The sequence below is a fragment of the Girardinichthys multiradiatus genome, chromosome 20 (assembly GCF_021462225.1).
Source record: "Girardinichthys multiradiatus isolate DD_20200921_A chromosome 20, DD_fGirMul_XY1, whole genome shotgun sequence".
In the NCBI taxonomy this organism is placed as follows: domain Eukaryota; kingdom Metazoa; phylum Chordata; class Actinopteri; order Cyprinodontiformes; family Goodeidae; genus Girardinichthys; species Girardinichthys multiradiatus.
This window is the reverse complement of record NC_061812.1, coordinates 11,114,662-11,141,699: the sequence shown is the minus strand read 5'-3', so window position 1 is coordinate 11,141,699 and position 27,038 is coordinate 11,114,662. Positions and strand designations below refer to the sequence as shown.

The 27,038-nt window shown below is 36.9% G+C and overlaps 1 protein-coding gene and 2 long non-coding RNA genes across 7 annotated transcripts in view; 2 read left to right on the top strand and 1 right to left on the bottom strand.

Annotated features, from left to right (window-relative positions):
• Positions 1-16,655: 16,655 nt before the first annotated feature.
• On the top strand, positions 16,656-21,170 carry LOC124856176. The gene is made up of 3 exons (XR_007035270.1): positions 16,656-16,714; positions 19,171-19,301; positions 21,027-21,170. It is a non-coding gene; the product is annotated as an uncharacterized LOC124856176 (long non-coding RNA).
• LOC124856177 lies at positions 20,807-21,089 on the bottom strand. The gene is made up of 2 exons (XR_007035271.1): positions 20,959-21,089; positions 20,807-20,894 (listed from the first exon to the last, which is right to left on the bottom strand). It is a non-coding gene; the product is annotated as an uncharacterized LOC124856177 (long non-coding RNA).
• Positions 21,171-21,267: 97 nt separating the features above from the next.
• lactbl1b (lactamase, beta-like 1b) overlaps positions 21,268-27,038 on the top strand; it is a 43,147-nt gene continuing 37,376 nt past the window's right edge. For 3 of the 5 annotated variants that reach the window (XM_047346433.1, XM_047346434.1, XM_047346432.1), the window contains exons 1-2: positions 21,277-21,637; positions 22,050-22,095. The gene's annotated coding sequence lies outside the window, so the exon portion shown is untranslated. Of the gene's footprint in view, positions 21,638-22,049; positions 22,096-27,038 lie in introns of all 5 variants that reach the window. The other 2 variants (XM_047346431.1, XM_047346430.1) reach the window with 2 other exon arrangements.

Here is a 27,038-nt window from a genome sequence, read left to right as displayed (position 1 = left end):
AGGTATTTATTTTTGTAAATTTTTCACATTTTACTTGTAGCAGCAAGATGATGTCACATAAGAGCACATTGTTTACGGAGGTAAAAATGGAGGTTGGTGTCTGTGTATAATTGTTTTAAGTTTTGGCAATGTGAGTCGGCAATATTATGACCACATCATAAACATAAAAAAGAAAGGTGAGAAAAAAAGGACAGCTTTTAATAATTGCCTTTTGTAGAGCAGTAACTGCTGTATGTGTGGATGCCAAGTCCGAGCAAGGACAAGGATATCAAAGTTGGATGAATTGCTTGATTTTTCAGGCTGCGGACGCTTTAAAAACCATTGGATACTTGTCCGATTTAGTACTACACATGGAAGTGGCACAATTCTGATTTATTATGGAGGTGAAGAAGATCAGAATATGGCTGTTTAGACTGCCATGAAAAAGCCGGAAATGGGTAGCATACGGGCAAAAACAAATTGGACTTGGGCTTCATTTGCCTGTTGTATAAACGTATCCAAATTCAGTTGACTGAATATGATTTGGAACAGAACATACTTGCCCATACAAGGTCTCATAGTTGACAGAGGTGTCTGATCTGAAGCCAAGTAATAAAGTGAAAGGAACTGTCTGTAGACCTTTGAGACCGTATTGTGTCAAAGCATAAATCTGGGAAGGATACAAAAAAAAAAAAAACATTCAGCAGCACTAAACCTACAACAAAGCACTTTATTCTCCAGTGTTAAAAAATGGAAGATGTTTGTAACCACCAGGACTCTCCTGTAATCTAGTAAGAACAGCTTTGGTCATGGAGGTGAACAAGAACCAAATGATTACTTAGGCAGAGCCCCAGAGTTCCCTTGTAAAGACAAGACAACAACCGTTAAGTCACTCCCTACAATCATCCCTACTGTGAAGACAAGTGGTGGCTGCATCTTGCTGTGGGGCTGTTTTTCTACCACAGGAACTAGATAACTCATCAGGATAAAGTGTAAGATGACAGCAGCCAAATATAAGAAAAGTCTTGAAGCACCTTTTCCAAAGTGCCCTGAACATCTGACCAAGGCAAACATTCATCTTCTGGATCTAAATCCAATGGAACATTGCTGGAAAGACCTGAAAATGTAGTAATCTACTAACATTGGACATGGAGACAGGATTTGTTTTGGAAAATACCCCCAAAACAAATGTGTAAAGCTTATGGTGACATACCCAAGATGAGAAGAGATGGTCAGTGCTGCCCAAGGTGTTTCATCAAAGTTTTGAGAAAAAGCAATAAATAACGTATGTACATGTAAATTGTTATGTTCATTTATTTATTTTTTATAAATTAGCGAACAATTCAAACAAATTTTTCAGTTTGTTATAATAGAAGAATTGTGTGATAAGTTTTGATTGAAAAAGGTTTTACTTAATCAATTTAATAATAGGGCTGCAACATAAACCTAGAAAATGTAAAGCACTGTAAATACATTATATATGCACTGTACAATCTGTATGGTTGTCTATAGCAATCGCAATTTCTGTGAATATAAATATCTTAACTTAAATTTCAAATTCTTCTTTGTGACCTTTAGTTTCTTAAAATATGTGTCTTTGCAGCCTTTTATATCTGTTTCTGTTTTTTATTCCAAAGTTACTGACATAATTTGTAAACTTTTTTAGTATGTTTTAAACAAAAATGCATATAGTTGTATTTCAGACATGACATGTAGTCTTTGTAGCTGTTTTTTCTGGGAAAATCTAAATTGGAACTCATGAAATTCTATTTTTAATGTAAATTTTTTTAACTGATTTTAAAACAAAATGTTTAAAAGCTGCCTTAAAAACTGATTAAAAAATGTAAGTTAAATAAAAAAATTATCATTGATGTAACAACCTTTGCCAATTTGTTAAAAACTGACTATTTGTGGTTCTTGTTTTTTTGTTTTGTCTAAATAGCCCAGCAATTAAAAACGGTCTCAGCTTTCATAAGAAAACATAATGTATTAATGTTCAACAATACTGATACTGTAGAAATTAAACATCTGTTCCTAAAAAGTTTAATTAATGTTTCAGCAAGAAATTAAAATAATGTATAAATTAAACAGCATCTCCATCCATTATATTTAAGCCTGCATGTTCTGGGTCTCTGTTTGAGACTGTACTAAGATTCCTCCTGGAAGGTGACACTATTCTCATCCATATGAGCTTTTTATCACCTGCAAAAACAAATTAAGAAGTCTGTCACAAAAAAGCCCTACGGATACAACGATCTCTGTGTCACCGTATGTGACTTCCAGGATAAGAGCTTTTTTTCTCTTCTCCCAAGTGGCTGATGGTGGTGGTGTGAAATTGCTGACATCAGAATCAATCTCTGTCAACACACTGTCATTTCTGATACTGCAGGGGACGTTGATGACTGCTGCCAATGGAGAAATCTGCAGACAAAGTCACAAATCTGTCATTAAGAGGGTATTGGTGAGAAGGTGGGATGAGAATTCGCAGGTCTCCCTTTGCTTAGACCTACTTGTCTTTCGTTAAGCTCAAGTGTGTCTTGATGAGACTTCATTGACCCGTTTGGTTTGTAAAACGGTAAAGTTTTAATTAATTAAAAGAACAGCTGTTTTCCACGTATGTGTCACAGAGGTTTGGTTTTTTTTGAAGGACTGTTTTTTTTCTGTACAATTTAAGGAAACTGCAGTTGGTTGATTTCAAAATAATTTTCTTAAAATATTTATGATAAACCTGAAAATGTATGAATTTATATAATTCTAAATATTGTAAATTATTTTATAAAAAGTGTGTTAAACTTGTTTTGATAAAATCGTTTAAAACTGAGAATTTATTTAATAAAATCTTTGTCCTACAAAATGTTCTTAACTAAGATGTGTTCATGTGTCATGTATCTGTATCTTTTTGGGTATGAGACGTGTCGACAGCCACCACTGGACAGCAGACTGCCAGCGCTTTCAGTGTCCACCATAAACCATGGCGGGCTGGACCCAGAGTGTCACCCAGGGGTCATAAGAGTTTGGCCCTTTGAACTCTCTCTTGTCAGCTGAAGCATGATGGCATCGATGCTCTCACCCCTCAAGGCACTGCTGCCTGCAAATTTGATGTTGAACTACTGGACCCCAGTGCAACTTCTCTGCAGTGCGAAATTGTGAGCTACATCAGTTGTTTGACTCTGCTTGCTGAAGCTGATCAATAGGCCACCCACGATCATTAAACTGGGTAAATGACAATCGACCGTGTAAAACTGCAGGGCTGAACCGGCAAGGGACAGACACAAACTCAGAGGATGACCTCTTTCTGATGTTTGATCCAACCTTTAAACTTTAGTTGGCCTTAGATTTGACTAAGATTGCGCTGACATAAATGACTTAACTGCAAAAGATACTAAACATGTATTTTTTTCTGTTTTTCTGTTGTCAAATTCTTATTTTATCTTTCTTTAATTCATACCCACTCTCTCAATTGCTCCTTGATTTTTTATTTTATTTTGCTTTGTTTCTGTATAACTTAGTTTATTTAATGTAATTTTATTCTATTTTATTTTATTCTGTTCTTAGCAAAAAATGTAAGGGGATATGTGTGTTTTGATTCTTTCAGTCAGGTGTTTAAATCAGTGCAGTAAAAAAATGTGACAAACATAAAAACATTTAAATTTATGATGTTTGTGTCTCTAAAACTCATGTAGTTTGTGATTGCTAACAAAGTTCTGATGCACGCTCAGTTAATTTCCTTAGGTATGCATGCAATGATTACCAGTGAGCAAAATTGCTGTGCAGATTCTCTGCAGGGATTGATGACACTTTGATGGCTTGCTACTATTTGCCTCTCATGCAGGCAACCAGGAAGTGAAATCGTTTTACATATTAACCAAACAGCTGGCACAAATTTAGGCCTTTGTTATTTTGGCTGCAATCTGAGGAAAAAACACAACTAATTTTCTCCACTGTTTTAGGGAACCCAAGATGGAGCATTTGAGAACCATTTTTGGAGCTGGTGCACACGCTACAAAGGTTTATGTAAGATAGTTGAAACTGCAAGTCAGAGAAGAACCATCAGTTGCTGAACTTGCTGAGGCTTAAATACAGCTGTAACTCAAGCAATGTGAAAAAGAAATGTATTTGACTCATAAAAAGCTGTTTCTATGAAGAAGGTAATGTACTGTAACTTCCACGAAGATTTTTGTCTTAAATCTTGTTAATTAAAAACCATTATTAGTCAAATTAATTCTTTATTTTCTTGATAATAGAAAAAGACATGCAGATATTATTATTACCAGTTATCTATTCGAGATGTATAAATAGAAAGGCTTTGAGGGGGAACCAATATTTTGTATTATGAATAGCAGAAACAAATATAAACCATACTCAGGGCTAAAAAAGCATGAAACATGAATAGGCATTGGCATCAGATAGAATTTTCCCCCACTGTCGGAACATCCCTAACATACATCATCCCTGCAATTAAGTGTGCTGCTCTGCCACGTTTGCAAACACACACAAGCACAAACAAACATGCAAACATGCACACATTTGCTATCATGCAGTCACAATCTGTTTATCCTTTGGAAGTGACACTAAGGGCAATATCCTGACCTATATCCAGGGCAGCTCCGAGTAAGAAAGCTGCATCCAGAGGCTTTTCTAGTTGCCCTGCGTTGAAAAACCAAGTGGGTCAAAGGTCAAGAAAAAGCCAACGAATGAATAGGATTGATACAATCTGAAATAATGGAGATGAACAAAAGCCTTGTTGCTTGTTTATTCCATTGCTGCAGAAAGGTTTCAACACCACAGTGTCGCAACTGTGTGAACATCCAGATCCGCCTGAAAAAGAAAGTATGAAAGTAAAATAAATTTAACTAAGACTTTTAGTCCTATGTTTGCTTAGATATTTTAATTTGAAAGTAATTTAAAGGTGTAATAAACAGTGGTCATTACAGATTATTTATTGAAGTCATTGTGGCACATTTTGATGTTCAAAATCAATTGCCAAAGGCTTTGATGTTTGCCGGAATTATCTTTCAGCATTTATTTTTCAGACTTTAAGTTTAAATCAAAAGTAACATTTCTTTCCTATCTTTTCATTTTTTGGTGTTTTGAAATGTCATATTTCACAACATTAGTTTATCTACTGATCAAACAGATTATACGTAAATACTAAATGCGTCGTAAGGTGATGTAGGAGTAATAACTTCCTATGGTGTCATGTCTTCCTCTGTCACTAAAATGACAGGAAGATATGCTATAGCTGACATGTCAGGGGTACATATACATTAATATTCAATACATTAGAATATTATTGAAAAGTTCATTTATTTGAGTAAGTCAATTCACTAAGTAAAACTCATTAAATAGATTAATTACATACAGACTGATGTTTAATGTGGTCTTAATGAAGAATGGATTTAATACTTAAAGGTTATTTTCAAAAGGTACTTTTAATCTAACACACTCCTCATCAGAAAACATATTCTAATTTATCAAACATGACATTTTAAAGGATCCTAAAACAGTAGCAACCAAAAATTTGCAACATGATTGAGATGTATCACCTACATTGCATTAGTAGGAAACCATATTCTGTCCAGTGATGAATTTTGTTTTATGATAAATAAGGGTTCTTAAATATAATTTCAAATCTCATTATGAGTCAGCCGCATGTTTGTATATAATAACCTGATGAATACGTAAAAGGTAGGACTTGTCTTTGCAAAAGAAAAATTTGATTATGGACGTCAAGCATATCAAGAAACTTTCAGAGGTTCTGATGATATATGTGAGTATCGAGGTGCAATCTGAAGTTTTGGAAAGCAGCAAAAAATGTAAACAATAAACTGCAGTTAAAGCAAGAAAACTGTTCTAAGAAAGTCTCACAAATAATACTTAATTTCAAAGGTATTTGTCATTATGTGTATCTTTATTCGTCAGAAAACGTTCTGGTACTTTGTTTTACATGTGAGTAAAAAAACGTCTCCTCCGATTATGAGAAGTACTTAAAGTTGTTGTCCCAATTGTTTTAGCATAAAATGTCCAAAATTCTTCAAGTGAAATTCTTTAATTATTTTCAGAGTTGGTAAAATGAAAAATGAGCTAAAACAAGTCAATAAATAGTTTAAGTTAAGAGTCTACCATTTAATGTGCAGTTGTAAGTGCCAGATATAGTCATCCTGGAGTCCAGTTTTACCAGCTGTAAAACTTGTAAAACAGCTGATTTGTTTTTAATATTTTTTTCATTAGATGAATAAAAATATAATCATACATAAGCTGTATGTGCTCCTCACATGTTTCTGTCAGTGCAGAGGGAACATTAATGAAAGTGCATATTCTTTGCATGAATGTGGATAGAGTGGCAAATCCATAAAGTGCATTTTCTTTAATTTAATTTCCCCTGCTTCCATGTGGTGGATTCCTCTCTATCAGATTTCAAATTATTTAGAAAACAAAATAGTCTGCAATTTGTAATTGAGGTTTTTAGAACTAAGTTTCCTAATGATTGGAGGTCAAACATTCCCCCATTTTAATAACAGTGTTAAATCTATCTGGTACAATTTTATTGTCATATCTTATCTTCATGTTGAGTGAATGTGTGGCCCAAAAAAGTAATGAGCAAACCACTCAAAAGATTTGTGTGATAATGTAATTGCGAGTCACGTGTAAGTGAATTTGCTGGAGCGTGTTCCTCACGTATAGCTGCTTAGTATTTGGAAACTGCTCCCATGTGTTGTGGCTTTTGAGCGCTCTGACAATTGGCAGCAGTTATTTTCCACTTTTGCCACTCTAATTATTCTTAGTTTGAGAATTTGCCAGCCTGTACAATTTTTTTCTATTTTCTTTTTTTCTCTTGTTTCACACACTCTCAGAAACCAAATCAATGCATCCCGACTTCTGCCCGCAGGGATCAAACTTGATTGCAATTCCGTAAGATGAAAGATGGAAAATCTTGTGGTCTTTTTGTTTTTGGTAACTATCAACAGAAACTTGGCACATGCATAATAAAAATAAACAAAAAATAGAATCTGATTATTGAGATGTAGAACATGCCAACAGTATTTTCTGTGCTAAAAATCTGACGACACACAACTGTATACAGATGGAAATTTTTAGCATATTTATCAAACTCTGTAGACTTTTTTAACCTTGTTCATCCTACTCATTAAAATATTCTTTCTGAACACCATGACCATGCCATGCGGTTTAGGGTGCACACGCTCAAAAATGATAGAAATAAAGACAGTGAATCATTTGTGGGTGGTTCAATAGTGATCTCACAGTGATGTGAAACACTTCTGCCATCTACTGGGGAGAACCTGTCATCAAAAATTGGGATTTAATGTAGGTCATGCCCTAAAAAAGGCAATGTTTTGCATCGCATAAATTTCTGCTTAGCAGGAGTCCCGTTGAAAATACTTTTTTTTTTTCAATAAAAACTGAATCCTCCTTAATAAATTAATGTCACCTCTAATAACTAAAAAACATAAACTAAATGACAATAGGTAAAGGAAATGGTCAATTTCTTAAAATCTTAATTAAATGATTGAGGCAGTTTAACATACCATTCTTTTCGGTCCTGACTTTACAGTTATATTAAATTTAGGCAGGGTGAACAAATGACTTGCTTTACATGAAAAACTTTGATAAATTATTTACACTCCTTAAACAAGATAATACTCTGTCAAATTACAGCCACCGCCTTAAATGTATTTAACACAAAGCAGAGCACATTTGTAAAATAGGAGGAAGATGATGCATAATTTTCAAAACGTTACAAATAAAGATTTGAAAGGTGTGGTGTGATTTTGTGTTTTGACCCCTTTCTTCTGAAACCCCATATATTTAACCAATTGGCTGCAGAAACCAGTTAACAATACGAGTCCACCTGTTTAAATCCAATATAAAACCAGCCGTTCTGTGAAGGCTTCAGAGGTTTATTAAAGAATATTTATGGACAAAAAGCATTATGAAGAACAACAAATGCGGCAGACAGATCAGACAATGTTATGGAGAACTTTAAAGCAGGGTTAAGTTATAGAACAAAAAGCTTTTGCCATCTCACAAAACACTGTTTAGTCTGTCTTCCAAAAATGATGAGTATGGCACAATTTGCAAAATACAGAAAGTCACGTAAAGTGAATGGCCTAATGAATAGGAATTTTTGTTTTTTTCATTTTTTACTATTAGTTCTTAGGTTCCATTTGGGGTTTCTGGGTTTCTTTGGTTTCCTGTTTTTATTTGGTTAGTCTGTTTCTTTGTGTTCTGTGTTCTTTACACTTCCTGTTTTCTATCTTTCCTGTTTCTGAGATGTGTCTTTTCATCTCTGTATTTTAGTCATTTGTATATGGTGTTTTGTTTTGTGATAGTTCTGTTTTCTAGTTTTTGCTCTCTGTGTGTTTTGTTTATTCTACCATTTATTCCAATAGATTCCCCTCATTTTTCTCTGGTTTTCTCAATCAGCTGATTTAGCTCATTCTTTTTAATTATTTTTCACCTTTGTCATGTTTCTATGTCATGTAAGAGAATGTGATCGTGTCAGATGAGACAGAAATTAAATAATTTGCCCTACGTGCAAAGCACTATATGTGGAGGACAGCTAACACTGTACATCACATTGAATGTAAAATACCCACAGCAATATATAGTGGGGCAGCATCATGCTGTGGGATGGATTTTTCTTCAGCAGGGACAGGGAAGCTGGTCAGAGTTGCAAACATGGATGAAAGAGGTTTCCTAAAGGAAAACTTCTTAGCGGCTGCAAAAGACTTGATACTGGAATGAATTTTCACCTTTGAGCAAAACATTTAATATGAGCTACAACAACATTGAATTTTCCTTTGGGATTAATAAAGTAGGACTGGAGTTGCCTACCCCAGGTTTAGTAGAAGCATATTCACACACACACACACACACACACACACACACACACACACACACACACACACACACAAACATTCAGACACACCAATCAAAACACGGAAGGTCATCAACATTATGAGACAAGATAGAAATCAACTGCAGTCCCATACAAAGCATTTAATATAGTAATGACTCTCAGCAGCAAGCAGGGGGTGCCAGCATTCCAATGACTGGTCATGCATTAAGCAATAGAAATTGTGTTTTTATTGTTCAAAGCATAAAAAGCAAGTAAGGTATATTTTTTTTATTCATTTTTTATTAGTCCCCTTACTAATGTCTGCCTGAGCAACTGCTCATGTGGCCCTTATTTAAAAAGAACTACTGAGGTTCTAAGTTAGTACCCCAAAATACTTGTAAAGCTGTTATTGGAGTAAAAGGTTGTTCTAGGATGAATTGACTAAAGAGGGCTAAATACAAATGAATAAAAAAAAAACATGTATAATTTTCCTATCACTTCACAATTGTCCTATTTGTTGAAAAGTAAAAGGTAAGAGGAAAAAAGCAAAACAAGACAGTTATCTAATAAAGGTTGTCCAGATTTGTTTTACCTTTTTATGAATTTTGAACTTAGAAAAACATATGTTTATTTCCAGTCTTTTTACTACACAATGACTTTTTTAAGTCAGATAATTTAGTAATTACTAACAAGTCTCAGCAAAACTCGGCTTTCTGTTTTTAACCTTAGCAATTCAAATCAGGGATTGAAAACCATAATTCCTTTTGTATTTTGGAGAGACTAACCTGCATACCTGAACACTGTTGCGATGCACTGCGTCATGCCTATGCTGCAAAATTTTACTCTTTGGGTATCTTATTTAAATGTTCCCTTTAAGTTCCCTAAAACCTAATGATGATTGTTGCACTGTCAGATATGAAGGATGCTGAAGATGCACTTGCAAAATGCTTGCCATGCTAAATCAAACATCAGTCTTTTTTGTACCTTTTTTGTCTCTAGGCTGGCAGAGTTTGAAATAAATGTTGTGATTATTATGAATATATTACTCAAATTGTATTATTGATATGTTAATATTTATTAAATAATAATAAGGTCTGTTAAGTGTTGTCCAAAAGGGCGGTGGTATTAGGACAGTAAGAGATCAGCCAAGCTCTGACGTTACTGAATAGCAAAGCTCTGCACACACATTGAATGAATTCACACAATTTCTTAAAATATAAGAATTTATTAACAAAAACAAGTCCACTCAAAGTCAAACATATTTCAATCAACAAACGGTTTACTATACTAGAACAATCCGACTAAAACTAACAAGCAAAATGTAAGAATAAGGAAGAACAACTATGTACAATATGAACAAGTGACTCAAAGATGGTTAAAAACCATGACCAATAAAATGATGCAACATTACCATTCAAAGTTATTTATGTTTGAGAACCAAGGATTAGCTTGCAGAATCTGGAAATGAAGTTAAGTTAGTTTTGGAACTAACTTAGGCAATAATTGCTATACCTTCAAGCAACCATTCACAATGCAAGATCAGATAAAACATTATTTTTAATAAAATAATATTTTAAAGAATAATTTGCTGAATAAAACCAACCTTCTAGGAGACTAATTCTCAATGGTGTTTAATTAGCTGCCTTTATTTAGTACAATAATATTTAAGGAAATGTTATTAAGGAAACGTCGAAATTATATTTAAGGAAATATTATTAAGAACCAAACACTTTCTGGATAAATTAGTCTTAATGGTGTTTAATTAGCTACCACATTTAGTAAAATAATATTTAGGGAAATATTATTTTCCTAGATTGGAAACTAACAACCTTGCTGGATTCCTAATAGACTCATAAAATGGCAGTCATAAGTCATGTGTTACCTTAGCCTCTAGCAGTTTTGGCGAACAGAAGCAGCTTATAGCTTGGTACCATTCCTTTAGGATTAAACATGTACCTCAACACATGTACCTAACACAGAACACACCGTTAGCTGAGCAGCTAGTCTGCTAGCACTTAGCTGAGTTTTCTCAACACAAACCAAACGTCATGGAATAATTATTTTGATTATTTCATTCTAAACTAATCTTCTCTGCCCAAACACCAGCTCTTACGTGAACCGTTTCCAGACAACAAGTTGAGGTAAGCAAAGCTGTCCGGTCATCTGCAGCCGGAATGAGACTGAGCTGCACTGAGGACTGAAGCCCTTGAATATGGGTTGCACGTTTTACCTTTGCAGCAAAATGTTTGTATGGAGACAAAACATTCACATCGAGACACAAGAAGAGCCAAGATCAATCAGTTGTGCAAATCTTGAGAAATTTCTATTTCAAGACAATTTGTCACTTTGCTTGACATTTGCTTTAAGTTTCACTATAGTTGACACTAGCAAGAGGATTCATCAAAGCATTCTCACCCTATATTTTCTCAAACCCTCTAGGACATGTAATTAAAGCAAATCCTCTATACTGCCATTTAACAAAGTGCATGTGAAATATTAACCAACAAAGTTAAAATTCAGGAGGTGATCCAAAATCTTAGGTTGAAGGTGTGCTTTAGTGCTCTATTTCTCCACATGAGATCATCATAACCTACAAGTAAGTTGTACCGGATTAAAGAATATACCCAAGTGTTGAATGAAAACCAATGTCACAATTTTGTCTGCACATGATTTAAAGTGCAGTAATATATTAAAAATGCAAGGATGAAGGACAGATAACAGTACAAGGAATAGAGTACACTGCAGCACAAGCACAGCAAATAATAAATTACTTGTTCTCTACCAGAAGCGTTGCTGACTTGTTGTAGTTTAAAAGTAACTCTCAAACCTACATAATGAGCTACAACATATAATTTGTGGCGCAGTTGGTAGCACTGTTGCCTTGCAGCAAGAAGGTCCTGGGTTTGATTCCCGGCCAGGGGTCTTTCTGCATGGAGTTTGCATGTTCTCCCCGTGCATGCGTGGGTTCTCACCGGGTACTCCGGCTTCCTTCCAAAGACATGCCTGTTAGGTTAATTGGTCACTCTAAATTGCCCTTAGGTGTATGAATGAGTGTGTGCATGGTTGTTTGTGTGTTGCCCTGTGATGGACTGGCGACCTGTCCAGGGTGCACCCTGCCTCTTGCCCATAGACTGCTGGAGATAGGCACCAGCTCCCCTGTGACCCACTATGGAATAAGCAGTAGAAAATGACTGACTGAATTCAACCTAACTCAATACTGCACCCTTGTGGCTGACCATAGAACTGTTCCTGATCTCTGGGGATTTTAATCATGTCTCTCTACCCTCCTATCTAGTATGTCACTTGCTGTGCCACAGACAATAAAATGCTGGACTTGTATGCCAACAAGGAGACATACAGCTCATCGCATCTTCCTCTCCTGGGGAGTTCAGATCACAACCTGGTTTATTGCCAGCCTTTCTATAAACCCTTTCTACATAGAGAACCACTGGTGACACACATGATGAAGAGATGGTCTGAGGAGACTGAAGAAGCTCTGAAGGACTGTTGTATCCAAGGTGCACAGAGGAGAATTTTCACAGATCCTTCTTCCCAGCAGCTTAGACTTTTAACCATCACTGCTCCCAAAAGACTCGATAAATGTTTACATTGCTGCTGTTTCAACTAATTTCGACAGTTTTTCCCTTTCTCATTTCCCTTTCTTGTTAATATTCAGTTGTTGATTTTATGCACAAATATACATGCACATGTTGCACATTTTTCTAATTATTCTACTCAGTTGCACATTTCTTTGAATTTGAGTGTGCTTTTTTAAATAACTGCACAGTATTTTCTTCTTATCCTGTAAATTTGCCCTAACTGTAAAGTTGCTTATTCTTACTTGCTGTTTGTATACTTTTACCTTTGTGTGAATTTGCATGCTATGACTTGCCTTTCACCTGATATCCCCACTGAGGGACAGTAAATGTTATTTCTTTTTCATTCCATTTTATTTTTCATGTCATTCGTGATCTTAATGTTTTATCTATGCTTCTTTGGTTCTAATGAAGCACTTTGAATGACCTTGTGAGTGAATGATCCCATTCATATAAGTTTATCTTGTATTTTCTTATCCTTTGCTCAGATCAAAAGACAGAAATATGATAAATCATGTGATCTTTTTCTTAATAGCATTTCAGAAAATCTCCACACCTAAGAGTTTAAGACATATAGGCTAATGTTGTTTGTCATATGAATGTCTTTGAAATTGCTTGTTTGTATGCATAATCAGCACACAGCCATTTAGTTAGTGGAGTTAATATGAAAAGCCTGCCATGAAAGATAAGTCAAGAAAAATAACACACTTTAAAAAAATCTTTCAAACTGAGCAACATGATTTAATCAGGAGATACTGGCGTAAAATAGAAACAAGAACTATAAATACATATATGACTCCATGTACGTCATGGTCCCCTGTTTCTGGACTAATTTATTCTCAGCCTCAGTTATCTGTTTTAAAATATTTCTACAGCAGCAAACTCCACTTATTTTCTCTTCTTTGATCCAATAATGATCTCAAGTACTTTATATCAGTTTGCTGTAGGTGATAACGTGACTTTCTAGGGTTTCAGGAAATTGAATGTAGTTAGACTTTGTTTTTAATGAGATAAACAAACCAAGAAACATTTATATTTAAAATATGTTTATTTATTTAGGCTCTGTAGCTTCCTCCAAGACAACTGTAATGGAAAGAATGGATACTAAACACACATTTGTGAAACACAGCATTCATTGTAACAGTTCAGGTGAAATGTGATTTATTTATTTATGTATTTATTTATCCATCCATCCATTTTCTATACCAACTGGCCTCAGGCCGAGATTCGACCCCAAGACCGTCTTGTTGTAAGGCAAGTGCCCCACTGTAAAGCCCTTATTTATGTATTTATTTATTTCTTTGTTTATTTATAAGTAAGTATTGAAGATGTCACCATTTCCAATAGGGCTGTTAGAATGACATCCACACCATACATAGATACCATTTATGATGGTATCTATGTATGGCACATTGAATATGTATTGAATGCATTAAGAAAAAAGGTGGCAAAAAGGCAACAAAAAGTCAAGCTAAATCCTGAAATCTGTAGGTATTTAGAAAGCAATCTTGGTCCCTATCCATAGTTCCCACATGACGTGACACATCGTACATCCGGGTTCCCCGCCTCCATTGTGATAGTACGGAAGCAGGTTTCCACTTCGTTTGGTCGCATGTAAGAAATCCATGACTGTTGTGTATTGTTGGGTTCAAGGGTGAAAAAACCGAACTTCTTCCCTGTATGCTGACTCAATGCCGCCGGAGATAAGGACCACCACTGTGGTGTCATCTGCAAACTTGACAATGATATTTGAGTGGTGGTGGGAGACATGGTCATGAGCGTAAAGTGTGAACAGGAAAGGACTCAGCACACAGCACTGAAGCGAACCTGTGCTGAGTGTTCGAGTGAAGGATGTGTGTGGTCCAACCCTCACTGTCTGTGGGCGGTCTGTCAGGGAAGCCCAGGATAGTTTCTTTGACAGGGATGTTTGGCAGGACGGTATTAAAGGCTGAGCTAAAATCTACAAAAAGCATCCTGACATAGCTCCCCTGATTCTCTGTGTGGCTGGCAGCAGCATGGAGGACAGTTGCAACAGCAGTATTGAACTACCTGCTGTAAAATACGTACTTCAAATGGAAACCTGCAGACTTGTATGACAGATCCATCCCAGATTGGGCCCCTACCTTAAGGCTGACCGACACAGCAAATCCCTCATAAATGGACGGCAAAAGGCGACTCTCTTAAAATAACTTGAAAATGTACAGGATTTGTCTATGACAATCTGTATCTGCAATCAGATTATGTAGTAATAGTAATTTGATGAACAATATATAGGAAAATGTTGCTGTTTTGTGATAGTAATGATTAATATTGAATTGATAAATTATATTGCATTATAATTAATAAAATACCAAACAAAAATGCTGATCACTCAGTCATGGTGATGCAATGCATTATTTGACATATTCTATCCATTTATTGTTATTGTGCTTTAATATTTGCGTTATTTCTGTTTCTCTATTGATTATAGCATTATGCACTATTCTTTCTTATTACAACAGTTATGAAAGGGTAAAGGACCGGCGTCACACAAAGGACAAGTACAACACAGCCAAAGCCTTGCTGGACCTTCACAATGTGCATGAACCATAAATCATTTTCATTAGGAGCAATAACACAACGTTATGAAATATGCTGTTATACATGCCAATTTGTGACATGTCAGACTATAACTACTATTGTACATTATATGTAGCTTGTCAAGCTTTTTGTGCTTATTTCTCACCAAAATTGAATAGATTAAAAAATAATCTAAAAAGGAGGAAATCAGGAAAATCTCATAAAAATAAACAAAACTCAGACTAAAAATAAAAATAAAACAATTAAATGTGGCTTACTGAACATTAGAGCTCTCTCTTCAACGACTTCCATAGTTAGTGACCTGATTTGTAAACAATGTGATTGATTTATTTTGCCTCACAGAAACCTGGCTGCAGTAAGAGGATTATGTTACTATTGTTAGGATTATGAATCTGAGAATATTATTTAATATTTAATATTAATATTTTAATATTTTATCAAATAATATTTCGGTCTGTTAAGGGTTGTCCTGTGAATACCAGTCCAGTAAGGCGATGGTATTAGGACAAAATAGAAAGGTGTGAGACGACTATGCTAAAACAATCCAACTAAACTACCAAGCAGAATTAAAGAATAGGGAAGACTAATGTACTATGTACAATATAAACAAGTTGATTAAAGATGATTGAAAACCATAACCAAAAGACTGATGCAACATTACCATGCAATGTTTATGTTTGAGAACCAAGGATTATCTTGAAGAATCTGGAAGTAACTTGAAGTTAGTCTTGGACTAACTTAGACAACCATTCACAATGCAAGATCAGATAAAATATTATTTTAATAAAATAATGTTTTAAGAATGATCTGCTGAATAAAACCAACCTTCTGGATGACTAATTCTCAACGGGATCTCATTAGCTGCCTTTATTTATTAAAATGATATTTAAACAAATATTAAGGAAATGGTCAAATATTTAAGGGTATATTTTGGAAAAGAGCCCAATCTTTCTGGAGAAATGGGGCTTAATGGTGTTTACTTAGTCATCAGATTTAGTAAAATAATGTTTAGGGACTATTATTTACTAGCTTGAAACTAACAACCTTTCTGTTAAATATTATTTGGCAGCAAGCGCGTGTCCTTACCTGTTAGCAGTTGAAGCCAACAAAAGAAGCTGATAGATTAGCACCAGAATCAAACACACACCTTTAAAAATACCATCAATAAAAGAGTTAAAATGCATAAGCGCGGATGGCGCGTTATGGCCGATCTTCTGTGTTTAAAATCACCCTTTAAAATAAAGTTTGTCTTAACTTTAAAAACACACAAACAAAAAAAACAACCTGAACACGTGTGCTGCAGATATTCTGCTAGCACCAAGATAGCTGAGTTCAACACAAACAAAGCCAAACTTCATAAAATGAAAAACGTTTAGATCATTTCAATCTAAATCACTTCTATATTATTCTGCCCAAACACTTAACCTCATGAACTGTGGTGAGGAACGTTGTCCGAGGTGGCGAAGTTTGAAGTAACGTCCACAGTCTTTAAACGGTTAGCTACAGCTAACCTCCTTAGCTGTGGGGAGTGGCGGCTGTTCTGTCGGCCGGCCAAACTGCACGTTACCGTAACCATGGTGATGCGGCTCCTGTTGTCCTTCTCTCAGGCAGGGAAAACCGCTCCACTAGGCTTGTAGAGACAGCGTCTCTACTGGGGACTTCTCTGGGACAGTTTGCTTCTGCAGGGCTCAGAGAGAAAGTAAGCAATGCTTATACCTTAATTTACCCCTTTTTATGAATGAATACCGGATTATTTCAACAGTAATTCATCAGTACTTAACTTAGCGCATATGATCGATGATCGTATGACACCCTTGGATCCAGTTTGAAGAGTTTATGTCTTTTTGCCAGCAAAGAGACATTAGTGCGCTTGACTCGTCCTATCCCGATGATCACCAGCGTGGAAGAGATCGGACCATTGGAAAGGAGGTTGCTTTTATACAGCCAGTGGCATCATGGGAAGTCCGCTGCTATCCCAATTACTAAGTTATGCCGGAAGTAGGTTAATGCAATTTATTTTGAAAGTTCCAGAAAAGTCCGTTCCGCATTTCCTGTTGTAACTCATGGCTGTGGGTCCCAACACTATAAATGAGTCAACTCCTACTAATTATTGAAATTTTCACATTCCTCGAAATACTGGGCGAGCAGGAGTAGCAACCATCTTTCACTCCAATTTATTGACTAGTCCCAGACCAATCAATAGCTACAACTCTTTTGAACATTTAATCCTTAATTTTCCTCATCCAAATTGCAAAGCACTAAAACCACTTCTGTTTGTTATCTTGTACCATCCGCCAGGCCCTTACTCTCAATTTTTAGATCAGTTTTCAGACCTTTTATCTGATTTAGTGTTAAATACAGATAAGGTTATTATAGTGGGGGATTTTAACATTCATGTTGACACTGAAAGTGATAGCCTAAATATAGCGTTTAATGCTATCTTAGACTCAATTGGCTTTGCACAAAACATTAATAAACCTACCCACCTTTGTCTTCATTCTCTGGACCTTGTGCAGACATATGGCATTGAGTGTAAAGACATAACAATATTTTCACATAACCCTGTGCTGTGTGAGCATTTCTCAATAACCTTTGAGTTTAATTTAACCGAGTACTCCACACCTGAAAGAAATTTCATTATAGTAGATCATTATCAGACAATGCTGTAACAACCTTTAAAGAATCTGTTCCACTTTTAATTTCCTCATTATCACAGAAAAGCACAGTGGAGGGCAATAATTTTGTTTCTGCCAGTTGGTCGTGGCAGATGGCCACTCACACTGAGCCTGGTTCTGCTGGAGGTTTCTTCCTGTTAAAAGGGAGTTTTTCCTCTCCACTGTCGCTACATGCATGCTCAGTATGAGGAATTGCTGCAAAGTCAACGCCAGTGACTGTCCACTGTCGCTACATGCTCATCCAGGAGGAGTGACTGCTACAAATCTCTGACTCGATGCAATCTCCTGGGTTTCCTTAGGTAGAAAAACCTTTTATCCAATTTGAATAAATAACTGAATCTGATTGCAGTGTTCAATGGTTAGGATTAATTGGAATGTATGTACCTGACTTTTGTGAAGTGCTTTGAGACAACATGTGTTGTGAATTGACGCTATCTAAATAAACTGAATTGAATTGAATTTTGTGATTAGAAAATAAAGACTTACATGAGTTACAATCTGCTATGTTTATTTGAATAATACCGTTAACAACTACCAGAGCCATAAGGATCAATGCATTTCAATGCTGAATGTTTAGAAACTGTTTCTATCTTATAGGACTGAAGTACTCACAATTACATTGTAACGTTAATTAACGTTGTAACGTTACGTTCAGGACTAACACAGTCTTAGTCCTAAAAACTGGATCAAGCAATGAGCATATAACTAGATATAGTTCAGTGAGAAGCCTTTTTGTATGTCATAACAAACATGAAACGCTGTCAATCTCACACAAAGAAAATGTAATAAAATTTACATGTGTACAAAGTAACTTCAAAATGTAGATGTGCAAATGTACATGTACACATTTCTTCTTGTTGCACCACATGTGCTTGAAAAAAAGGCTAAAAGTGCCCATATACTCCAAGGACCGTAGTTTCTCCATAGCGTAGGGTCTTCTTTGTGAATTAAATAATTCACAATGTCTATATAGGTGACTGCTGGGAGTGAATGCAACTCCACTGACATGTAAAGTTTTTCCACCTTCTGTACCGATTACAGCAATCTTTGCTTCGTACCTATTTAAGGACACAACATTTAAAGTGTCTCTGTAATGCAGCCAAGCACTTAAAAAAGACAGTTCACAAAAATAACAACAAAAAAATAAAAGCCACGGTAAAGCCGCTGGTAATGTATTTCCTATGTAACAATGATTACAAGTATAATATCAACTTGGTGCATTTCCAGAGTCACTTACTTTCGGTCCGGTCTTGTGGGAAGTATCTATTAGTTCAGAAATCCATTAGAGGAACATGATACATCAGGTTAGTGGGGTAGCACGGAAATATGTTTGTGCATGTGAACCAATGCAGCAGGGACCTCAAAAGGATTTCTGTGATTTAATAGTTCAACAAATCAAAATGTGTTCCCTTTACGATTATATGTATAAATCAAATGTTTAATTTATTTGGTTTTTGTATTACACCACCTCACCACCCAGGGACGTACACCAGGATCTTGTTTGTGGGCTTCAGCTCAGCTTTAAACACCATCAACCCAGGCATCCCCAGCTCACATTTCCAGCCTCCGCCTGTCAATGGATCACCAGCTTCCTGACTGCCGGCAGCAAAGGTGAGACTGAGGAGCATCTTCTCGAGCACAAGAACACTCAGCCCCATGACCCCACCAGGGGTATGTTCTCTCCCCACTGTTCTTCTGCCTGTACACAAACAACTGCACCTCAGCAGACCTGTCTTTGAAACTTCTGAAATTTGCAGATGACACCACTGTAATTGGTCTGATCTAAGACAATAACGAGTATGCATATAGACAGAAGGTGGACCGGCTAATCCACTAGTGCTTTTAGAACCACCTGGACCTTAACCCACTCAAAACTGTAGAGATTACGGTGGACTTTGGGAAAACTCACCCACACTGCCTCCCCTCACTTCAACAACACTGTTGAGGATGTCTACTTTGGATCACTTCCGGTTCCTAGTAACCACCCTTGTTCAGGACCTGAGATGGTCCTCACACATAGCCACTGTTCGGAAGAAGGCCCAGCAGAGACTGTACTTCCTGCAGCAACTCAAGAAGTACAACTTTCTACAGGAGCTGCTAGTCATCTTCTACACTGCCATTTTTCAGTCTGTCCTGTGCACATCCATCACTGTCTGGTTTGGCTCATCCACAAAACAGGACAGGTCCAGACTGCAAAATCAATTAGGTCTGCAGAGAGGATCATCAGGGCTGACCTTCAGTCCATCCTGCACTTGTAAAGGTCTAGGGTCAGGAAATGGGCAGCTAACATCTCCACAGACCCCTCACATCCCCAACACAAACTGTTAAGGTGAGAGAGTGAGGTTGCTACAGGAGGTGTTGAAACAGGTGGCGGTGGAGATTTGGAAGAGGTTGGAGCTGGGTGCCAAAGGCATGGTTGCCAGTGCTGGTGACATCTGGGAGCTGAGATCTCTGCCAGAAATTTTTGTTGGTCAGTCTCAATAGGCTACACCAAAATCACCAATGCGGTAAAAACTCCCCCATTACTCTAGCCAGTCCTTAAAATAATTGTCCACCTCAAGTCATCACAATGGGAAACCGGGGGTAATAAGGAGCTGCTGATAAACAGCGCTGATCACTTGGAACCTTCTAAAGCTCCTGCCTACTTGGGTCCAAATCTTTGCTTGATTATTCGGTCATGTCGAGTGAAGTTTGCAGTGGGCCAACAGCGCGGCCTAAACAGAGCCAGTGGACAAGAAGCATAATTAGAGCTTAACAGAGGTACAAGAAAACCTGGAGAATATCTAACAGAGATCCTACAGAAATAACTCTAAATGTACAAAGAAAATGAGAATAACTCAGAAACTAATTCACAAAGGAGTGAAATAAAAAGACAACAATTTACTAACAATAATGAGAAGAAATTAACTAAAGAAGGCAAGACCTAAAGAACATAATGAACAGCAAGAAAAAGGTCAAAACATAAACCCAAAAGAAGACCAATACCCTAACATTTGTGGATCATGACATTACCCAGTGAAAACCTCTGCAGACTTAGCTTGGGTGGCCTTACTGAATCTAAGACGTTGGGGATATTTCTGTCCCACATGCAGAAAAGACTCTCAGGAGCAAATAGATCAGTTAAATGGGTTTATTGTACAATGAATTGTAATGAACAAATACTCAGGTCCGGAGGGAAACAGCAATGCGGAAAGACCGGGAGCTCTGGAACAGAAAGGAAGGTAAGTTGGAGAAGTTGGTGGATGAGGATAAACAATGAGAGGCTTACTGGGTGTTTGGAGAATGATCCGGCAGTGAGAGATGTCCGGAGAATGATCGTGGTCTGCTTGCCTGCAGCGGAAGTGCAATCCAGAGGGCTCGGATGGCTGCGATGCTGGGCGGCCAGGTAGTGCAGACAGGAGGAAGCCAGTCATGGAGGTATGATCCAGAGTCCACAAGAAGCTTGGAACGGAAAAGGTGAGTCCACAAATGATCATCAGAATCCGGTAAGAAGAGATGCCACTACTTAGACAAATATAGATGTTGTCCCTTCAAAGAGGATTGTCTTTATAGACATGGCTCGGATTCAGATCATACGGAATCCGGGCTGGTGTGAGGGAAACCCTTGAAGAGGGGAGACGCGGGAACAAAGGTTAGCGGAAGAAGAACACAAGAAGCTCAGGAGAAAGCTCAGGCTTGGCTCAGAGGTAACTAGAACTAGAATAAATACTCAGAAATAACAAGAAGTGGCTTGTTGTTACCAGTGACAGTTAACACTCAGGCGAAGAGTGACTGGCTTCCAGCCTCTTTATTTTGCCAGGCTGATTCCATCTGATGTGCTGCACCTGTGAAGAGGTGCAGCAGGAGGAAGAGTGCTCAGCCAGCAGCTGACAGCAGGAGGCGCTCTGGTGGATAGCTGCAGGACAAAACAGACAGGAACAGAACCAACAAACCCCACATCTTGACAGGTACACATTAAGATGTTTTATGTAGTCTTTTTTTGGTAGATGTGTTTCCTATAAACTGAGAAGTTTAAAAAATATGCTCCAAGCAAAGGTCTGTGCAGATTCCCTTTCGTTAAAAAGTATTAACATGTTTAAGTTTAACCTTAGTTTTGTTATGACTACTTGTTTTTGTAAGATGTCATGCAAAAGAAGATAAAGAAATATGCACCCAAGATCTCCCGTCTGCACACATTAACAGAGCACCTATTTTTGTTGCATGAACAGATGTGCCCATTGGCTGAGATAGATAATCCAGAATACTGGGTTTGATACGAGCAGGATTTAGCCATAGCCATGATACTAACATCTGTTAGGATCTGCTTTCAAGCTCCCAAACACAGACGGGACTGAAGTGGAATATTTTTGCTTGTTGCAGTTTGATGAAGAAGAGGCCAAAACAGTGAACAAATTCTGAGTGTGAGGTAAGTGGACAAGGAATTAACAAGTTTAGAAGGCTCCCTGCCCTAGAAAAAAAATCCTTTATTCAGTTTATATAACGTGTTTTCCCACAGATTATATTCTAGCTGCTTTGTGTTCATGGCGCATTATCTCATTTACAACTATGCTTTAGTTTTTATATGCTTATGTTGATTCTGAACTGATCAACCTCAATATTGCATTTTATTATTTGTATGTTGAATGCATAACAGCTATTCCTATTATTGTCTCAAATTAAAGTAATTAGACTTCGACTGGGAGTAGACTGAGAAGCCAGTTGTAGCTGACCTGACATACAAACATAATATTAAAAAGATGATGCTAAGAGAATATTGTTGCCTAGTGTTTCAAATTGTCACTAAATTACTAAATAGAAAATAGGTGCCAAAAAACATGTGAGTAACAAGAACTTAAAATTAACATTCTATTAATATTTTTCAGAGCTGCAAATTATTAAGGCTAATAGATTTATTACAGTCCTTGTCTTGTTTGCATCTGATCAGTCGACACTTTAGTTATTGTTGTCTCAACATGGCAGCATCTGATCCCATAATTACCCTCTATTCTGAATATTTCCTATAAGGAATAACACCTTGAAGCTACTGGACATTCTTCTGGCTTAATCAGTTGTAGTGAAATATGAATTATCAGTCTCTTTCCTCAAACTTAAACTTCATCAGAGTTCCACATTGTGTAAACCTGCACAAGGTATTTTAAACCTCCAAACTGTCTCTCCAAATTGGCAGCTAAAACCTAAACAGTATTTACCGTTGTGCAGTACTCTGTACCGGTTCATGCCCCCTCAAAGCTTGCAACAGTGCATAGAATTTAAAAATGCTTTGCACGCACATCACGACCCAGCAGGTTGCAACGTAAAAAGCATATATGGAGGAAAACTGAGAATACCGCGGGACATTGTTTTTATTACTGAGTGATGAAATTAATTTTTCATGAACCTCAAAAGAAACTGGGTTACTGCTGCAGTGCAGGGCAAGATCAACATAAGTTTAAAAGCGAAAAAGGTAATTATTCATTCCATTACCACAGAACTCACCAGAATAATCATTTAGATTATTAGATATAAAAATATCTCAGAAAAAAATATTTGACATCTTTATCAAATAAACAGGATTCAAAAACACAAATTAAAGTGAAGGAATAACTAAAGAATTTAAATTAAGTTATTTTACAAGTAAATGTACTGCTCTAAATTATGCTTCAGAAAAAATATTTAGGTAATATATTACAATTTATTTTAGATCAAAATCAATCAAAAACAAATTTGCCCTTTGTGAACATCCTAATTTCCAGCCATTTTCCCATAATTCATAAAGTAATAAACATCTGTTACCAAAATAATTACCTATTCAATAAATGACCAAATCCATGTACTTCACTTTGGTTTAATTGCAATCCACCAGTAAAATCTGTAGTAATTATGAATATGAATATATTATTTAATATTTAATATTTAAATATTTTATTAAATAATATTTCGGTCTGTTAAGGGTTGTCCTGTGAATACCAGCCCAATAAGGCGGTGGTATTAGGACAAAATTGAAAGGGATGAGCCAAGCTCTGGCATTATTGAACAGCAAAACTCTGCACACACATGGAATGAATTCACACAATTTCTTAAAATACAAGAATTTATTAACAAAAATAAGTCAACTCAAAGTCAAACATATTTCAATCAACAAACTCTTCACTATGCTAAAATAATCCAACTAAACTACTAAGCAGAATTAAAGAATAATGAAGACTAATGGGCTATATACAATATAAACAAGTTGATTAAAGATGGTTAAAAACCATGACCAAAAAGAGTGATGCAACATTACTATGCAATGTTATTTATGTTTGAGAACCAAGGATTATCTTGAAGAATCTGGAAGTGAAGTTAAGTTAGTCTTGGAACTAACTTAGGCAATAATTGATATACCTTTAGACAACCATTCACAATACAAGATCAGATAAAATATTACTTTAATAAAATAATATTTTAAAGAATGATTTGCTGAATAAAACCAACCTTGTGTATGACCAATTCTCAACGGTGTTTAATTTGCTGCCTTTATTTATTAAAATAATATTTCTTTAAATATTATGGAAATAGTAAAATTATATTTAAGGAAATATTATTTTGCGAACAAAGAGACATTAGCGCACTATGTCCCTCCGTCCAGTTCCTTTGGGGACCTGCGTGGAAGAGGTCAGCTCGTTGCAAAAGCGGTGATTTTATTTGGACAGTGACATCACGGGAAGTCAGCTGTTACCCCTTTTCCTGGCTGTGCTGGAAGTAGGTTAACGCGATTTATTTCCAGAAATAAATCGCATTAAGTAAGAAAGTTCCAGAAAAGTTCGTACTGGCCTTTCATTTAGTAACCCTGGCTGGGGTCCCAACAAATCCCAGATACTATGAAAAGTAAAGATCAAATTTGAAGTAGTTTACTACTTTTAACATTTCTAAACTACATGATCTGAAAGAGGTTGCACGGTCTATAGTCTGCATATTCTCCTAGTGCATGCGTAGGTTCTGTCCAGGTAACAGTAGGAAAACATGACTGTTGGTAAATTGGTCTCTCTAAATTTTCCTTAGGTTAGTGTGTGTGTATGTATGGTTGTTTGTCCTGTGTATTTCTGTGTTGTCCTGTGAGGTACTGGCGACCTATCCAATAACCCCTTGAGATAGGCACCAGCCATCTTCACAACCCTGCAAGGATAAGCGGATAAAGACAATGGGTGGATGAATGAATGATCTAAAAGAAATGCAAGTGGTTTTTACAATGAATACATAAACATTTGTTTCTATTTATTCTCTATTTGATCTAAAATCTCAAGCAATTTTAAAAGAGAGTCAAAAAGGCACATTTCCTTTGTATTCTAAGGGTTGTTTTTATATTAAAATCCCAGAAATGATAGAGGGTCAGGCTACCATGACTGTGTGAAAATGTAATTTGAGCAATTGTGTTGATGCATGTTCTTACTTTGATTGTTAACAAATTAGTAAATACTTAATTTTTGCTTAAAAGAGATACAGTTGAGTTTACATTCAGTTGTCATAGGAATGAAAGTGGTGAAATGGTGCTAACCGAAGAAAAAAAGACCCAGCTCCAAAGTTAAAACCAATTTTTTTTGCCGCTGTCCACAAAAAACAAGTGAAAGTGGGTTCCATGGCAGAAAATTAACCAATTTAAATGAACTCTCCTTGAATTCTGTGTCTGCCTGTCTCCACCCCGGAATGAAGGACACCACCTCCTGGGTCCGTGGGGCTGGCTGCCCCTCTGGGGTATCGGCTTAACAGGTTTAGGTTTACAGTGCCTTGCGAAAGTATTCGGCCCCCTTGAACTTTTCAACCTCTTGCCACATTTCAGACTTCAAACATAAAGATATAAAATTCTAATTTTTTGTGAAGAATCAACAACAAGTGGGACACAATCGTGAAATGGAATGAAATTTATTGGATGTGTCAAACTTGTTTAACAAAACAAAAACTGAAAAGTGGGGCGTGCAATATTATTCGGCCCCCTTGCGTTAATACTTTGTAGCGGCACCCTTTGCTGCAATTACAGCTGCAAGTTGCTTGGGGTTTGTCTCTATGAGTTTTGCACATCGAGAGACTGACATTCTTGCCCATTCTTCCTTGCAAAACAGCTCAAGCTCAGTGAGGTTGGATGGAGAATGTTTGTGAACAGCAGTCTTCAGCTCTTTCCACAGATTGTCAATTGGATTCAGGTCTGGACTTTGACTTGGCCATTCCAACACCTGGATACGTTTATTTGTGAATCATTCCATTGAAGATTTGGCTTTATGTTTTGGATCATTGTCTTGTTGGAAGATAAATCTCTGTCCCAGTCTCAGGTCTCTTGCAGACTCCAATAGGTTTTCTTCCAGAATGGTCCTGTATTTAGCCCCATCCATCTTCCCATCAATTTTGACCATCCTCCCTGTCCCTGCTGACGAAAAGCAGGCCTAAACCATGATGCTGCCACCACCATGTTTGACAGTGGGGATGGTGTGTTCAGGGTGACGAGCTGTGTTGCTTTTACGCCAAACATATCGTTTTGCATTGTGGCCAAACAGTTCGATTTTGGTTTCATCTGACCAGAGCACCTTCTTCCACATGTTTGCTGTGTCTCCCAGGTGGCTTGTGGCAAACTTTAAACGAGACTTTTATGGATATCTTTGAGAAATGGTTGTCTTCTTGCCACTCATACATAAAGTCCAGATTTGTGCAGTGTACGACTGATTGTTGTCCTATGGACAGACTCTCCCACCTCAGCTGTAGATCTCTGCAGTTCATCCAGAGTGATCATGGGCCTCTTGGCTGCATCTCTGATCAGTCTTCTCCTTGTTCGAGATGAAAGTTTAGAGGGACAGCCGGGTCTTGGTAGATTTGCAGTGGTCTGATACTCCTTCCATTTCAATATGATTGCTTGCACAGTGCTCCTTGGGATGTTTAAAGCTTGGGAAATCTTTTTGTATCCAAATCCGGCTTTAAACTTCTCCACAACAATATCTTGGACTTCCCTGGTGTGTTCCTTGGTCTTCATGATGCTCTCTGCGATTTGAACAGAACCCTGAGACTATCACAGAGCCGGTGCATTTATACGGAGACTTGATTACACACAGGTGGATTCTGTTTATCATCATCAGTCATTTGGGACAACATTGGATCATTCAGAGATCCTCACTGAACTTCTGGAGTGAGTTTGCTGCACTAAAAGTAAAGGGGCCAAATAATATTGCACGCCCCACATTTCAGTTTTCTATTTGTTAAAAAAGTTTGACACATCCAATAAATTTCATTCCACTTCACGATTGTGTCCCACTTGTTGTTGATTCTTCACAATGAATTTTGTATCTTTATATTTGAAGCCTGAAATGTGGCAAGAGGGTGACCAGTTCAAGGGGGCGAGTACTTTCG